The 17,019-nt window shown below is 34.2% G+C and overlaps 1 long non-coding RNA gene across 2 annotated transcripts; it reads right to left on the bottom strand.

Annotated features, from left to right (window-relative positions):
• Positions 1-11,606: 11,606 nt before the first annotated feature.
• On the bottom strand, positions 11,607-16,129 carry LOC143666107 (uncharacterized). 2 transcript variants are annotated; one of them, XR_013167397.1, is made up of 4 exons: positions 15,326-15,472; positions 15,081-15,227; positions 13,826-13,887; positions 11,607-12,023 (listed from the first exon to the last, which is right to left on the bottom strand). It is a non-coding gene; the product is annotated as an uncharacterized LOC143666107 (long non-coding RNA). The 2 variants fall into 2 exon arrangements; XR_013167396.1 differs by lacking the exon at positions 15,326-15,472 and adding an exon at positions 15,758-16,129 and having other exon boundaries at positions 11,609-12,023.
• Between the last annotated feature and the right edge of the window lie 890 nt (positions 16,130-17,019).

Genomic DNA, 17,019 nt, shown 5'->3' with positions numbered 1-17,019 from the left:
TTTTCAATGACTTTCAGCTTCTCTGTTTGTGCCTTGACTGCCACCTCAGGTCCAACAAGACAAAACCGAGTACCTCCCCAGGTCCATCACAATGTCCTATTTCTATTTAGCCCATATCCAGTTATCCCACCAACAACCCTCCAATCTCAGCATATGTGAAGCCTTCCTGTTATCCATTATAAAGCTTACCCACTCCTCTGCATGTCTTTGACTTCCTGCCAGACACAATTGATGGTGGATAAGTCCATTATTATAGTAAACTCTGAAGAAATAGTTTCTTTTTGTTTTCATGTTCTACAAAAAAACTACAGCTATTATAATGCTGAATGGTGCAACACAGAAAAATTTTCCTTAAAATCAGGAACAAAGTAAGAATTACCATTTTCATTTCTTATATTAAAATATTACTAGCTCCTAACCACTACAAAATGAGAAAAAAATAAGCAAAAGTTATATTGGACAGGAAAACTAAAATTGTCTTTATTTGCCAATAGCATTATTAAGTATGCAAAAAAATCCCCTAAAGAGTATACTAAAAGTGCTCTTAGAACTAATAAATAGATACATAAAGTTTGTGGTCAGCAAAGTCAGTATATGAAAGTATAATTTGTAGCTGTATAACAATGAACAATTCAAACTCAATACAATAATTCTATTTATAATAGAAAAAACACAAACATATTCTACCGATTTATTCAACAAAATACAATCAAGACTACTCTCCAGAAGCCTACAAAACATTACTGAGGAAAATTTAAGAAAATTAAATAAATGGAGAGCTATAATGTTAAATTGAAATCTTATGAATATTAACATGTCCATTCCCCTTGTTTGATCTACAAATTCATTTCAAATTCAATGAAAACCCCACTGAGTTTCATAAAAGATAGAAATATGAAATTTGATAATAAAGATTTATAAATTTAGAATTTATTTACATATGAATTTTATAAAGGACCTTGAATAAACAATCTTGGAAAAGAGCACAAAGGACTCACATTAAATGATTTCAAGTCTTAGTATGATGATTCATTATTCAAGAGAGTATTGTACAGACATAATGATTGACAACTAAATCAATGGAGCATCCATAAATAGGTTTGCATACAGAGTTTGTATTCTGCAATGCAAAGGACAATTAATCACACAAAAAATTTCTTTACAACAAAGCTGGTACAAGATAAATTTATGGAAATAAAGTAGACCTCCTTCCTCCTAAGACTTCAATCGTGCTTTATGCAAAAATTAATTTGAGGTGGATCATAGACCTAAACATAAAAACTAAGACTATAAAGCACACAGGAAAATAATTTTGTGTCCTCGAGTAGACCACAAACCTCTAGAGAAAACAAAAAAAATGTACTGGAGCAATCAAGGGGAATTTTCTTTTTTAAAAATGGGCTCCCTTAACGAAAAATATCTGGTCATTAAGAAAGAACATTCAGAAAAATGAAAAGGCAAGCCACAGTTGAAAGCAACTATTTGCAACACACACATGTACATATATTCAAAAAGATTTTTACCAACCAAATATTAAGAACGCCAACTCCCAATTAGTTAGAAGTGGAACAACAGACCCTGAAATCAACAGGAGTCTTGAATATTTCACAAAAGAAAATGTAAAATGTGCACTAAAAAGGAACCAAGCATCATATTCATTAGGAAAATAAAAATACAAACAGAAATGAGAAAACATTGTACAGCCACTAGAATTCCTATAAAAAATAGAAAAAAACAAAACAAGAAGTTAGGTGATACCATGCCATAACCCCAAATGTTGTGGACATGCAACAATTGGAAGCTTGTTTTGTTTTTTAAATTGAGAGTACAAAATGTGGTAAGCACTCTAGAAGACAATTTAGTAATAACCCATAAAATTAAAAGAAATATATCTTTACTTTTTGACCCAGATCATCTTTCCTTAGTTATGTATCCAAGAGAAATAAGAACATGTCTAGATTAAGACTTGTTGTAAACTGATTATAGCAGCTTTATTCTTTAATGCCCTAAAAGTTGAAACAAACCAAACATCCCTCAGCAGAAGAATTGATAAACAAATTATGTGTATTCCTAAAATGGAACACTACTCAGAAATAGCAACAAAAAATTGAACTAAACTGATATGTGCAACAAAAGGTGTGGGTCTCTATATAAAAAGTAAGAAACAAAACTCGCGAGTTGTATGGTTCCATTTATGTGACATCTGGAACAAACCAAACCAACCCACACTTACAAAAATAAGAATGGAATGCCTATGTGGCATGGTGTTGGGATATAAGCGGAAAGGGCAAGAGGAAATTTTTTGACTTAATAGAAAAATTCTATAATTTGAAAATGGGTTGATTTCATTGGGTGGTTTGATTTGTAGAAATGTAATGAATTTTATATTTCATATTTGTTCCTTTCACTGTGTACAAATATTACCTGTGGAAATGACACATTGCTTTTCTAAATCTCCATATTATCAGTCCATCTGTTAGCTGGGGAGAGAGAAAATCCCATTCCACAGCAATCTCTTAAACACCAAAGTTATGATTCAATTAGAAATAATGCAAACAGGTGCAAGGGTAGTTCAGTGGTAGAATGCTTCTCCTTCTCTGCGGGAGACCAGGAGTTCAACTCCTGGATTCATGCACATCCCACCCCTCACCCCCCAAAATAGATAAAAAGAATGCAGAGCAAGGTACATTGATGAGAAATCACATTTATTCTGCTTAAGGAATTGTGGGTGAATTTAATTTATATGAGACAACCATTGAGCTTCCTAATTCTAAATCCCAGAATTAGGCATAAGCTTCTGTGGAGCGAGTCGCTAACACATTGCATGTGGTCACACAGGTACAGGGCACAAAAGAAACTTTCAACCAATGATCCCTTTATTGCACAGAATAGAGAGTTCAGAAAAGGCAAATCATCTCCTTGTCACAAAGGACAAAAAGTCCGAAAGAGTAAGGGAAGAAGTCACATCACAGCCAGTCTCCCGGGATAACTGAAAAACTCTTCTGGTTTGGGGTTAATAGGTGGCAACTCTGCAAGCTCCACTTCCTGGCAGAGAAGAGAGATAAGTCTATACTGCTTGATTTGTCTTCTATGCATCTCAGACTTGGAGGGGCCCCTGCCACTGAGAATTCCTTTTCAGATAAAAACTGAGATTGCTGTGTCCTGGCTTCTGAATTTAAAGTCTGGCAGAGCCTTACAATGAGAAAGGAAGTAGGGGGTAGCTGGAAGGCAGGGGGTAGCCCCTTAGGTGTTTCTGCTACTTCCCCAGGGAAGGAGGTGGGGAAAAGTGAAGTCTGGACAAAACCATTCAACAGGGGTCTGTGATTTCCCTAAAACCTCTTTTTTTTTTTTCATTAACAGAAAGAAAAAAAAAGAAATTAACACAACATTTAGAAATCATACCATTCTATATATGCACTCAGTAATTCTTAACATCATCACATAGATGCATGATCATCGTTTCTTAGTACATTTGCATCGGTTTAGAGGAACTAGCAACACAACAGAAAAAGATATAAAATGTTAATATAGAGAAGAGAAATAAAAGTAGTAATAATAGTAAAAAACAAACAAACAAACAAAAAAACAAAAAAAACCCTATAGCTCAGATGCAGCTTCATTCAGTGTTTTAACATGATTACTTTACAATTAGGTATTATTGTGCTGTCCATTTTTGAGTTTTTGTATCTAGTCCTGTTGCACAGTCTGTATCCCTTCAGCTTCAATTACCCATTGTCTTACCCTGTTTCTAACTCCTGCTGAACTCTATTACCAATGGCATATTTCAAGTTTATTCTCGAATGTCCGTTCACATCAGTGGGACCATACAGTATTTGTCCTTTAGTTTTTGGCTGGACTCACTCAGCATAATATTCTCTAGGTCCATCCATGTTATTACATGCTTCATAAGTTTATCTTGTCTTAAAGCTGCATAATATTCCATCGTATGTATATACCACAGTTTGTTTAGCCATCTCCCTAAAACCTCTTTAATTCTTGTAGTGCAGGAGCAGAGACAAATGAGTGTCTCCTGTGAGAAGCTTCTACTCCTAAGGAAGAGCAGAGATATGTTTCTGACAAACATCTTAATCTTGAGCAGGATCTGTAGAAGTAATTTTTTATAAACTTCTCTTCCTCACTAACAGACTGTCATTACGTATAGTTTGGTCATGTACACATCTCAAATGTTTACTGGAGTCACATTATGTTCTAACCCGGACTGGAAATATGTTCTATGTTTATGTAATTTATTTCTCACAGCCTTTAGGATCAATTTCTGAGGAATCAATTTTTAATATTTACTTTACTGCTGGCCGATGTTATATTCTAACAGCCTGCTCCAAAAGGGCTCTTGGATGCTTTATTCTCTAACTTCATGTGCCTAAGATATTTTGGCCTGATTTAAGATTTTATGTTATGCTTTGTCACAAAAATAAGTAGAAAGTGTTCCACTTTGGGAAAACTCAGAGGAAGACCACTTTGTGTATTTTTAGGTTTGCTTATGTTATTTTTTCATATTCTTAAAGTTTAGTGATTTGTCTAATTATAACATGGTGTTTATCGTTCTCTATCAAAATATATAGATATTCAATGTTCTTTTTATTCTTTTGTGGAATTGTTTTTTTGAATGGGAAAATTGCAACTTTACTTTTATATTGCAATTTTATATTACAGTATATTGCAAGCATAAAATATATATATAATTATATCAATTTAATTTGTTTTGTTTGTAATCATATAATTTCTTATTTGTTTTCCAGGTTTGTGTTCTTAAAATAATCTATTATCAAAGTCATTTACATTACAGTGCACTTTTTATGCTGTGCAGTTCTATGGTTTTTGACAACTACATAATGCCTTGTACCCACTATTATTGTGTCATATAGAATAGTTTCATTGTCTTGGAAATCCCTGGTGCTTCAGTCTTTACCTACCACTGATTTTTATACTCTCTGTATTATATCTTCCAGAATATAATATAGTTGGAATACTGCAGTATGTAGTTTTTAATACTATTAACTTTCACTTAGAAATATGCATTAAAGTTCTTCTAAATATTTTGGTGGCATGATAGCTCATTGCTTTTTATCATGGAATACTGATAATATTTCTCTTCTTCTATTTCCCTGAATAGTATTGTTTTCTGTTTCCATTATATTACAATGCTTACTCTATCTATAATTTTTAAACTTTTTATTCTAAGAAGCAGTCTTCTGTGTAAAAAGGCTTAATTTCTCTTTCATGTTCTATTGGGGCCTTTTCAACTCAATTTTTAATACATATTATTTAGTTATAATCTTTTCTTTGAATCACTGTATCTCTAGCATTCTGCACATTGAATACTGGATTTCTGAAAATCCACAGATGCCTTGACTTTGAGTTTGAAATTTACCTCCCCAGAACACATCTAGAAAATATTGCTGTTCTATGAATATTATCCAGAATTCTACAAAAGAATCACGTGGGATCACAGCAATCTGGGGCTTATAAATAGATTTCCAGCTTATAAAAGGGAGCAATTCTTTTATTTCATTCCAAACGCAACAAATATATTAGGATACACACATTTGAAAACACTGTTGATTTAGTGATATACATTTGAATGTCTGTATAACAATGTATCTTGTATTTATAGTGAAATTTTTCCTTTCTCAGTGGGATAACATGAGTAAACTCTAAATAACAGTTAAAGACAAATACCATCACCCAGCAAGGGTTTGCTGCTCAGCACACACAGAGGCCAATACTGTGATGTCAGTATTTTGAGAAAAGAATGAGTTTTACCATGTGGTCTACTGGCAAGGAAACATGAAGCAAGACTAAAATCTGTCTCCCTGATCTGAGAGTTATGGGAGATTTTATGGGAATAGGAGGTGAGAGGTGAGGACATGTGATTCGCAGGGTCTAATTGGTTAATTATAGAGTTCTCTATAAGTTGTAGAGTGGATTTTAGGCTGGGTGTTCCTTATTAAAGGACCTCTTACATTTGACTTTGATGTCTCCTTGTCCTCATAAGTTTGGTTCCAGTGGAAGTGACCTTTGTTCCTGATATCTTAAAGGTCATGAAAAGGACAAGAGTCTATGTTTCCATGCATACCCAGATTACATGACCTGTGGTTAAGTTAGCATATCTGGGAAACAAGCTTGGGGAAGGTTTTGCTTATGAGAGGAGATCCTGATAAGCAGGTTATGGTCTGGTACTGAATCTTTGTTGTAGTGATCAGCTAAATTCATGACTCCTGGCCACTTCACCTGAGGAAACAGGCCCATAAATCCTGATCCAATACTCTTTGAAGTAAATAAATATTTGAATATTAAGAAACATAATTTTAATTGATAAGGGAAACAACCAAATATTAAAACGAAGTTGCTTTTTACGGAATTGCTCTTCAGGACTAATATTTTGGTAAGACAATTATTGTTACTTTATTGAGACATATTCACATACCTCACAAACTATCCAAACTATGCAATCATCGACTCACGGTAACATCACATAGTTGTGCATGCATACCCTTGATCGATTTTAGAACATTTTCATTACTCCAGAACAGAAATAAGAATAAAATGTTAAACCTAAGTCCTCCCCTACTACTTATCACACTGTTGACACATAGTATTGGTGTGGTACATTTGTTACTGCTGATGAAAGAATGTTAAAAATCATGGTTATCTGTAGTCCATATTCTGCAATAGCTATATTTTTCCCCATATACCCCTCTATTATTTTTTCAGATCTGTAGTGGTTCATGGAAGAACTTATTTAATACATGACTTTAACCAACCATGTTCAATTAAATCAACCTACAGTATGATACTATTTCATGAAATCTTAAAAATGAGTACAATCACCTCTGTCCATTCTCAAACATTAAATTCAACTTCATTAACTATTCTGTACATATCAAGTAACTTTTTCTAGATTCTGTCTCTCTCTAGACACCCTATATTCTACATTTTTCCCATACATAAGTAAGACAATTTGTTTTAGCAATATGAATATTTTAAAATTTTGATTGATTTAAAACCTTTATCTGCTATTTTTCCAGATACTTATCCTCAAAATGCTCATGAAATAGTTTTAAGTGTTTACTTTTGCTGAGATATTAGTTCCAGAGTCATTTTAATATGTAAAAAAATGTTTAGATGTAAAGTTATTTTCAAAGGATTGACATTACAGAAATACCTAACTCTGCGTGCTTCCAGTGTGGGCTTATAGGTAGCACTACTTACTCAAAGCAGAAAAGCCAAGAAGCCTACCCACTTTTGAGCCCTCAACTTATAAATGAACTCAATAAATCTCAAGCCTTTCTATAGGTTGATTCTTTTATGCCTGCTTTGCAATGCTGTCTAATATGCCTGGTGACATATAGGCAGAATTTTCATTTTCTAAATGCAACATTAAATGAAACATAATAGCACTAAAGTGAAGGAATGTCACTTTTTTTATTTGACCCAGATCCATGTATGTTAGCCAAGGCTTTGCCTGTCTTGCAATGGTGTCTAAAGCTAGGCGGCTATAACTTTTTCCACCTAAGGGACCCAGTGAAGAGTGACATTAGGCCAAGTTTTTATTCTTTCTGACCTTTTTTTTTTTTCTATTCTTTATTATTATTAAACTCTTCTTTTCTGTGTAAAGACTTAACTGGATTTTATTCAGATACAAGTTGCACTGTGTCTAGATATTCTTCTAGACATACCAAGGTCTAAGAACTCTAAGAAAAATTATTTTTTTTTTCTATTACCATCCTTTTTTGATAGTTTTCCATCATGTTTGTGCCTACTACCTACATGGACAGCATGGTAAGTCTATGTATTTTTTCTTCTTTTTTCTTTTCAAATTCAAAAATGAAAAGAAGAGCCAGGAGTTGCCAAAAGCTGGTTACTCAAAGATCTTGAGCACACTGTCAAATCTGTTTTGTGTTAGCATCTAAAATACTTAGTTTTTCTTTGCTTTCAATATGTGCATTCATTTGGTAAGAAGATTTTGACTTGATTTCTAAATCACTGACCTAGAGTGAGGAATTTAAAAATAGAGTCCTTCACAAATATTATCATTTAGGGCATGCTTTGCTTTAAATAATCTTTTAAAGTTATTGTTACACTTTAATCCATCACACTTTGACCTTCTCCATAGGAAAAGAAAATGTAAATCTCCCAGACAGCAAAGAACAAACTGTCAGAGAAATGAAGCTGTATTTTCCAATAGCTGTAGTTCTAAAACACAGCTCTAAACTGACTATCACGTCAGTTGTTTCACATCTTTAATAGAAAATATTTATCTTCTAGCTTTGAACATGAATAAAAAAAGATGGTTCAAGTCTATCATTTTATGTAACTAGGAGATCCATGTATCAGCCAGGGCCATACAAAGAAACTGAAGGTTCAGTTCAATCAGGATAATTTAGGGAGAGCTTGGGGACTCTTGACAAAGTAGTTAAAGGGTGAAGAGGACTCAAGAAAGTGCAGTTATGCTTGGTCAGTGAGAGTGGAACTTTTTTCACTATGAGGCTAAAAGGACCACTGTGAGAGTAAGCTTACAGGACTACAGAAGGAGAAAATACAGTTATCTTGGAAGAAATAATAATCTACGCTTTATGGACACAGCCAGCCACAGGCAGGAAGCCAGAGTTTAAAATGCCCTGGTCTAAGTCTGCCTTTCCTTGAGTACACATAATTCACTTTATCCCACTTAATTCACTCAGCAGCCAGAGGACAAGGCCCTTTGTTGATGTAGCCCTTACAAAGGCAGCCTCCAGATCAGAAAACACAGCTCAGTAACATGGGATAGAACTAGGAACAAGCAGAAGTGTCCAGTGAGGACACTATTTGTCTTCTTCATCTGTCCTCATTCATCTTAGTGTGCTAGAATATGTTCACGAATATGTCTTTTTGCTACTATACATTCAATTAGTAAATTACTCAATATATGGACTGAGAGATGACCATGTAAGTATTAGTTATACCACTGGCCCCATTTTCAGATTTTGAAGGCCCCCTCTTATTGTCTTTCCTATGGTATTATATAGGACCTCCATTTGTTCATTTCAGTTCATTTAAAGTTTTTCTCTCTGCATCTATAATGTTGGCATTTCTTAGATAATTATTGATTCTTTTTTTGGACTTTGCATTCACCTTTTAAAAAGTGATTTTCTACAAGACTACCTATTTTTTTCTGAGCCACCCACTTGTCCCATTTGCAGTCAGAACACTTACTGACAGGGAGGGGAGGCACATGTCTTCACCACTTGTCTTCTAGTTACTGCCACTTGATCACTGTCTTCTTTCTCCCGATCAAAGTCCCCAAACTCTCTTGCCTTCTGTCATGGCCAGGATCATGTGTCAACTTCGGCAGGTGGTAGCGGTGCCCCGTCCTCTGGTCAGGCAAGCGCTGGTCTGTTGCTGTGAGGACGTTTCATGGACTTAAATCATGATTATGTTGGCTGGGTCCATGGTGGATTACATTTGAAGAGACGGTCACTCTTCCTGCTTCAGCCAGTGAGCCTCTCCTGTAAAGTGTGTCCAGATCCTTCATGGGAGTCCCCAGCTTCACAGCCTGCCCTGTGGATTTTGGACTCTTCCATTCCCACGTTTGTCCAGCCAGCCTCCCCTGTGAGTTCATTGACGACTTTTATTAGTATTACCCCAGCTTTTGGCCTGCCCTACAGAACTCGGACCCTACATTCCCACAGTTACGTGAAACACTTTTTTATAGTTTGTATCTACGGATATCTCCTGCTGATTCTGTTTCTCTAGAGAACACTAGCTAATACACCTTCTCAAAACAAGACTCAGAAACGAGTAACATGAGAAATATTTGACTAATTTGACTACTAAAGACTTCTCTACCATTAAAAGTTCATCAACACATTTTAAAGACAAATGAGAAATAGGGGGAAATATTTAAGGCATATGTTACAAAGAATTGAATAGGACAGCCACAAATTATTTAGCAAAATTGAAGTCTGACTTAAAAAAATAAAAGCTGTATGAATTAGGCATTTCCTGGAAGAGCGAAAACAAAAGATCCAGAGACTTTCAAACTCACTAATAATCATGCATTGCAAATTAAACTTTTGAGATAGCATTTTTTATTCTGAAGTTCAAAAACATTCATAAAACAAATTTGTGAAGTTTAATAATTCTAACACTAACCTATGCACAGCGAATTAGGCTAAAAAACGAATATTTTCAATATACCAGAATCTCTCATACATCCCTTTCTCCAGGAGCATTAGTATTTTATTGATGTGCTTCAAAAAGGTAAGCCACATATTCATCTCTAAACAATACATCTTAGTTTTTCCTGATCTGAAAATTTACATGAAATAATCTTTTTATTTTATTGTGAAAGTCTTCTTTTGTTCAACATATATTTCTGAAAGACTTCTCTCTTGCAAGTTGTTGTAGCTCATTTGTTTGTATTGACCCACAGTATTCCATAATTTGTATAAATGATACTTTGTGTATCCTATTTGTGATGGTTAGGTTCTGGTAACAACTTGGCCAAGCAATGATGCCCAATCCTCTGGTCAGGCAAACACTGGTGTGACTGTTGTTGCAAGGATATTTCGTGACTGGTTGATAAGCTGGAAGGCTGGTGTATTAAAATCATCAGTTGATTGCAGCTGTGGCTGATTACATACACAGTCATCTAAGGTGAGCCTCCCACAATGAGATAACCCAATCGGTTGAAGGCTTTTAAGAAGAAGAGGGACTCATTCACTGCTTCTTTACCCAGTGAGCCTCTCCTGTGGAGTTCATCCAGTCCCTTCATTGGAACCACCAGCTTCACAGTCTTCCTTACAGACTCTAGACTCTTCCATTTCCACAGTTGCATGAGACACCTTTAAAAATCTCATATTTACAGTTTTCTCCTGTTGGCTTTGTTTCTCTAGAGAACACTGACTAACACACTATTCTTTAGGACACCTGTATTGCTTGCAAGTTGGAACATTAAGAACAAAGTTGATATGAACACATATAGACATTTATTCTGGGAATATGCATAAGTTTATATAGGGTTCATAACTAGCAATGGAAGTTTGGAGAGATAGATATGCAGATATTTATTGCATTAGAGACTGACAAATATGTTTCCAAATAGGTTGTATCAATTTACATATTTTCCTACGTAAATAAAATTTCATGAAATCACATTATTCATCCATCATTTTATCAAAAAATTGAAAGTTTAATAATATCAAATTGCCATCTATGCTATAAAATCATTTTAGATTGCAATTTTTGACATCTATTAAATTTTAAATCACGCATGCTATATAAATGCAATTACCTTTAATTCATCTGTCCTAGAGAAATACTAAACATGCCCATAAAGTGATATCCAAGCATGTCTACTGCAGAGTTTTTGTAATAACTCAAATGTCTGTAAACAGAGTAAATGTTCATCAATGGAGAAATAGTTAAACTATGGCATATCGAGGTGATAAAGGAATGACCTAGATTAACATGTACTAAATCAACATCTCCAAAGGATTTTAATTTAAGAAATAAAAATTCATTATCGTGATAAAAACAAAGCTCCCACAAAGCACAATTATCAGATTACCAAATCAGATGCACATGCACAGGATCTTATGCAAATTTTACTAATGTTTTCAATGATAAAAATTAATGCAAGACACAGGTGAAGCAGGGTGAGGTTTGGATCATACAGTGAACTTTCCCAGGCCCCTTTTTCCCCACATCGGCATGACTTGCTCAATAACAGATGAAACATATAGGGAATGTGTGTGGTCACTTCATTTACTCAGAGAAGAAAATTAGGTCATGAATAAGCTTGTTTGTCAAAAGAACAAGTGTGTTCATCATAAACATTACTAGGGGAAAAAAGTACATTCTACTTAAAGGACTCTATGAGAAAGGAATTTCCTTCTGGCAAGAGGGTCTGTTATTAGCATGTTCACAAAGAAATCCACCTTCTTTCTCTCCAGCAGAACTCCATTAATGTCATTGACTTCATTGCAGTCTTATTCCTTCTTCATTTACTTTCCAGATGGCTTAAAAGTAAACATAAGATAAGGTAGTATGTTTTTCTATAAACTCATGCATTTGCTTTGAAAACTGCCTGGGTATATGTAAACCATATTGATAATAGTGGTTGTCTGGGGATGAAATAAGACACAACAGCTTATTTGAATATAATTCAGTTTCTACAAAAATAATATATTCACGTATTGTTTGTATAATTATGATATACTTAATATAACTTCTGTATGTGGTCATTATATTGTGCATATGTAGGGCATTGCTTTTGATTTCAGGAGATATATACGGTTGTGTTGACAGGTGAAGCACAGGGGTCAGTGAGCCGTAGCCCACCAGCTGAGTCTGTCCAGCTGCCTCCTTCTGCATAACATGCAAACTAAATATGTTTCTACATTTCTTAAGTGTTGAAAAGAATGAACAGAGGAATATTTCATGGTATATGGGAATTGAATGATATTTAACATGTGTCCATAAGTAAAGTTTTGTTAAAGCCTAGCCATGAAAATTTGTTTATATATAGTCTATGGCAGCTTTTGTACTACAACTGTAGAGTTCTGTGGAGCAAGGTTCTGTATGATGTATTGTGGGAACACAGGCTCAGACACAACAGAAACTTTCAGCAAATGACCACCTTATTACTGACACAGCACAAAGGAGCCAAAAGAGCAGGGAAAGAAATCCTACCTTGGCCAGTTGAATAAATGTAGAATCATCAGTATTGGATAAATGGTTTAAAAAAGAGAAACTGGAACATATTAAGTGTAAGGATTGCGATTAATTAGCATTGTGGCAGTAAATTCAAGTGGGCCATTTGACATAGTGAGTTGAAAAAAAACAAGCAATTTCAATGGTTGGAAATGCAACTCTTATTCTCTTTTTGAAGTTTATCCATTCAAGTACTATTTGAAATTAAAAAAAGAAACTTTCTAGACTTGCTTTTTTATTTCTACCAAACTTAGATAATATTAGTGTTTTTTCTAAATAACATTTTGATGACCTTTCTAAGCTAATTTCTGTGTTGGAATGCAAGAAATGAATGTATCTCAATTCTTCCTTGCAGCCAATATCTGTCCTTTTCCTAGGGAATAGAAACTTTCTACCTTCAACCCAAGAGAGTAGTAAAATAAGATCCCCATTTATTTTCAATCTAAACATAATTTATAAAACAGGCAGCAAAATCTTGATCAGAAATAAACCTTATCTTTTCATGACTGCTGTTAGAGTTTGCAACACTTCTTTATGTTTAAATTTTTGCTGAAAAATAAAGTGCTGCTTTAAATACTTTTAACCCACTCGTATATATTTGATTTTATTCTCTGCATATCTCTTTTATTTCCCCTTTCTCTGTGAATGATCCAGGCAGAACTGCCTGACATGCAAGCATAAGTTAACATGAAGAGACCCTTGTTTTCACAATACCTCTGGTAAGGTACAGAGATGACAATTCCCATGTATTAAAACTAAGTCATTGTCTGTATGTGCTATTGGATAGTATAGTTATCAGTATTATCAGCTTTTCTGTTGATATTGCAGTAACTAACTAATAATTTCCTTTTTAAAGAATTAGGACAAAGTTTAGATTAAGGAATGGAATGAAAAATCAAGTATGTTTCGTTTTAGTGCTCATTATTGCATATTATCCTATAATTTTTAATTTACCCAGAAATCTTCTCTTTTAGAAGTAAATTGGCATGTGTTTGTTTGACAGTGCATTAAAAAGACACTTTTCTCTTTTTATTTGATTTGTAATTGCAGATTTTATCGCATGCATTTCAATATTGTTTAGTAGAGTTGGCAGTTTTCTTGTACTCACACTTAGGAAACAGGGTCTGTGATTTGGGTATTATGCTCAATCTTCATAGAGTAAAATAATAACTGGAAAATAGAATAGAAAGGTCGAAAGATCACTGTGCTTTCTAATCCAGATTCATATATGTATTAGGCAACCTAACACATTATAACATGAAATGATTCATATTTCCAGGTTTTTAATTCTAAATTATTCATATACCAATAAAGCACTTCTATGCACTCCCCATGTTAAAATACTTTGGGAATTAAGATGAAGTACATATAAATAAACAATCAAATCCTCTCCTTCTGTTGAGAAGGCAGTTTAATATAATGAGGGAAATGACGTTCTAGTTATAGATTTATCACTTAATGAATGTAAAATTTTAATCAGGCTATCTGATTTCTTTGTTGCACTGTCCTTTTTGGTAACTCATCTAGTTAGTAATATTATCTTACTAGAATAGTGTGAGGACACATGAAGTAAGATATACGGTAATCACTGAATACTTATTGAATGGATTTATTCTTCCATATATAAGTTTCTATGTGCATACCAGATATGCCTTTATTATATATATTCTATTTGAAGATATATACCAGGTTTGTTATTTCATCTGTAATGCTTAGTATGGTAAAGAGCTCAACATAAGAAAAATTTAATAATAATTCTTGATTTACTAATCCGACGTGAGACATTTATCTGCTTCAAACCCTTCTTATCCCATGCTTCATTGAGTGTACTTACAATGGCATATTTTCTAACTTTTTCTTTTCCTTCTTTAAATTACTTTCATTCTCATTGTGGTCTAAAATTTCTTGTTCTTTAATATCACCCTCAATGGCTAAGTCTCTAAGAGAGTGACAGCCTAGGTTTATACTACTTCTCACTTCTTCGGTGTTATGAGCTAGACCTAGTGAGCCAACAAATTCCAAATTGTTGTCTTTATGTGCTGGTGGCCAAAGAAATCACACATTCCAGAGAAAAATCAAAGAAACATGCTGGATTGTTTTACTTCAAATTCCAAATTCCAAATCTTACAGGATATTTAATAGTGCCAAACAATGTTATTAAACTTCCACAATGTATTCATACACACATATTCATAATGAAAATATACTACAAAGTTACCACACGTGCTTGCTAAGCTAATGTCCTCTCTGATGTTAAGGAAATGGAATTCATCAGGCCAGAACAACATCATTCTTTCACAAAATGTACAACTCGCCTAACATGTAAGTCTATGATTTTCTTTCCTCTTGTTAACATACTCAACTGTTCCTTCGATGAGAATTCAATCCCTCAATTCTGCCCTTCACAGGACTTGATCATTCTCTTCAATAATTAGCATTTTTTTTGTTGTCAAAAGTTTACATTGGCTTCACCTCTGCCTCCAATCACCACCTCAGTTTTAGTCTTCTTTCTAAAGTAAAAAAAAAAAAAGAAACAAAGCAATTATTTAGGCTTATACAATATCATTTGTAGCACTGTCCTCAATCCACTTAATCTGGTTTATTTCACCCTTTTTTTATTGAAGGTGGGGCTTTTGATAAAAATTATTAAAAATTTGCCATTCTGTCAGTCTGAATGGATGGTTCTCTTTCACATCTGACTTAAAGCTAGAGCCATGGAACTGATCATGCTTCCCTCTGGAGATCCTCTACATTCTTGGCTTCATTGACAATAGGCTTTTTACCTAACATTCCTATGTCATCAATTACTCATTATTACATTTTTGTTGGGTTCTCTTCTATTTTATTTCAATATGATGGCAGAGTTTTTCAATAGATTCTGAGCTTTCTTCTCTGTACACATTTTATCCCCAAGTGTTCTCATGTGCTCACGTAAGTTTAAAAGCTATTTATTTAATGACTGCTCTTCAAAGTATCTCAAACCTTAATGTCTCTTCTAAACTACAGCTTTGTATAGCCTCCTCCTTGCTTAATAGCTTACCTTGGACATTTCACAGACATCTCAAAATCATAATGTTTCAAATAGACATTTTGATTTTCTGCTTCAAAGTTTTCTAATTCAGTTGGTGCCATCATTGATTCTATCCTATATTCCCAAATCCTACTCATTAGTAGTTTCTGCTCTTGAAATTTGAATGTATCTTAAATATATCTTCCATTATACTGAACTAAGACACCATCTTCTTATGCTTTTACTTTGATAGTTTCCTATTTAGTTTCCCTGTGCTTACTGCTGTTCCATGGAAGCTATTCTCAGTTCAAGAACCAAAGAAAACATTTTTATTTATACATATATAAAACTAAGAGCCTTTCCCTCCTCTGCTTAAAGTCCTCGAAGTACCTGTGAAATACAACTCACAATTAATTCCAACATGCTAAAGCTCTCTATGACGTGGGTCCTGCCTTGCTCTCTGCCCTCATAGGCAGCACTTAGCAACCTGGGACTCTGAGTATTTGGGCTCTTTCAGCTCTGAGAAAATGCTTGTCCCTTGTCTCGTATTTTGCATTAGCTGATATTTAATCTTGGCAGACTTCTTTACCTCTCCAGTTAAGTGGTTTCTTCTCATCCTTTAGTCTACACTTCACATTTCATTCTCTCAAACAGGCTCTCCTGACTCCATAAAGCCAACAGATACAAGATATCACAGAGCATGGTTTATTTCTTCATATGATGCATGATTCTATTACTTATTTGTTTGCATTTATTTTTTTAATCTTAGACACTGGAATATAAAATCCCCAGGGATGAGCTATGAATATCAAATGTAACATAATGCTTGAAAATATTAATAAATAGACCTTAAAATTGTTTTATTCTTTTGAATTTTTTATTTTGAAATAATTCAGGCTTACAAAAATTCACAACCATACCACAAAGATTTCCTATTTATTCTTCGTCTTGCTTCCCCTTCCCCAGTTATTAACTTCTTTCACAACTATGCGTTTATTGAAATTAAAAAATCGATATGGTATTAGAAAGTAATCTACAGGTCTTATTCACATTTTGTCAATAGTTCCAATACTGATTTTTAACCAGGATCAAAACAAGGGACACATATTGCACGTAGTTACTCTATTTCATTAGTTTCCTTTATTCTATGACAATTCCTCAGTGTGGGGAGTGAATCCCCACAAACAGCATGGCCAGGTCTCAACCCCTGGTCTTGTGGGTATGAACGTGTTTTAGTTTCCTAGGCTGCTTAGTGCAAGCACCGTGAAATGATTTGGTGAGAATAATGGTAA

This window comes from Tamandua tetradactyla, chromosome 22, assembly GCF_023851605.1.
Source record: "Tamandua tetradactyla isolate mTamTet1 chromosome 22, mTamTet1.pri, whole genome shotgun sequence".
NCBI lineage: Eukaryota > Metazoa > Chordata > Mammalia > Pilosa > Myrmecophagidae > Tamandua > Tamandua tetradactyla.
Note: the sequence above shows the minus strand (reverse complement) of the source record. Positions and strands in the feature narration are given on the sequence as shown.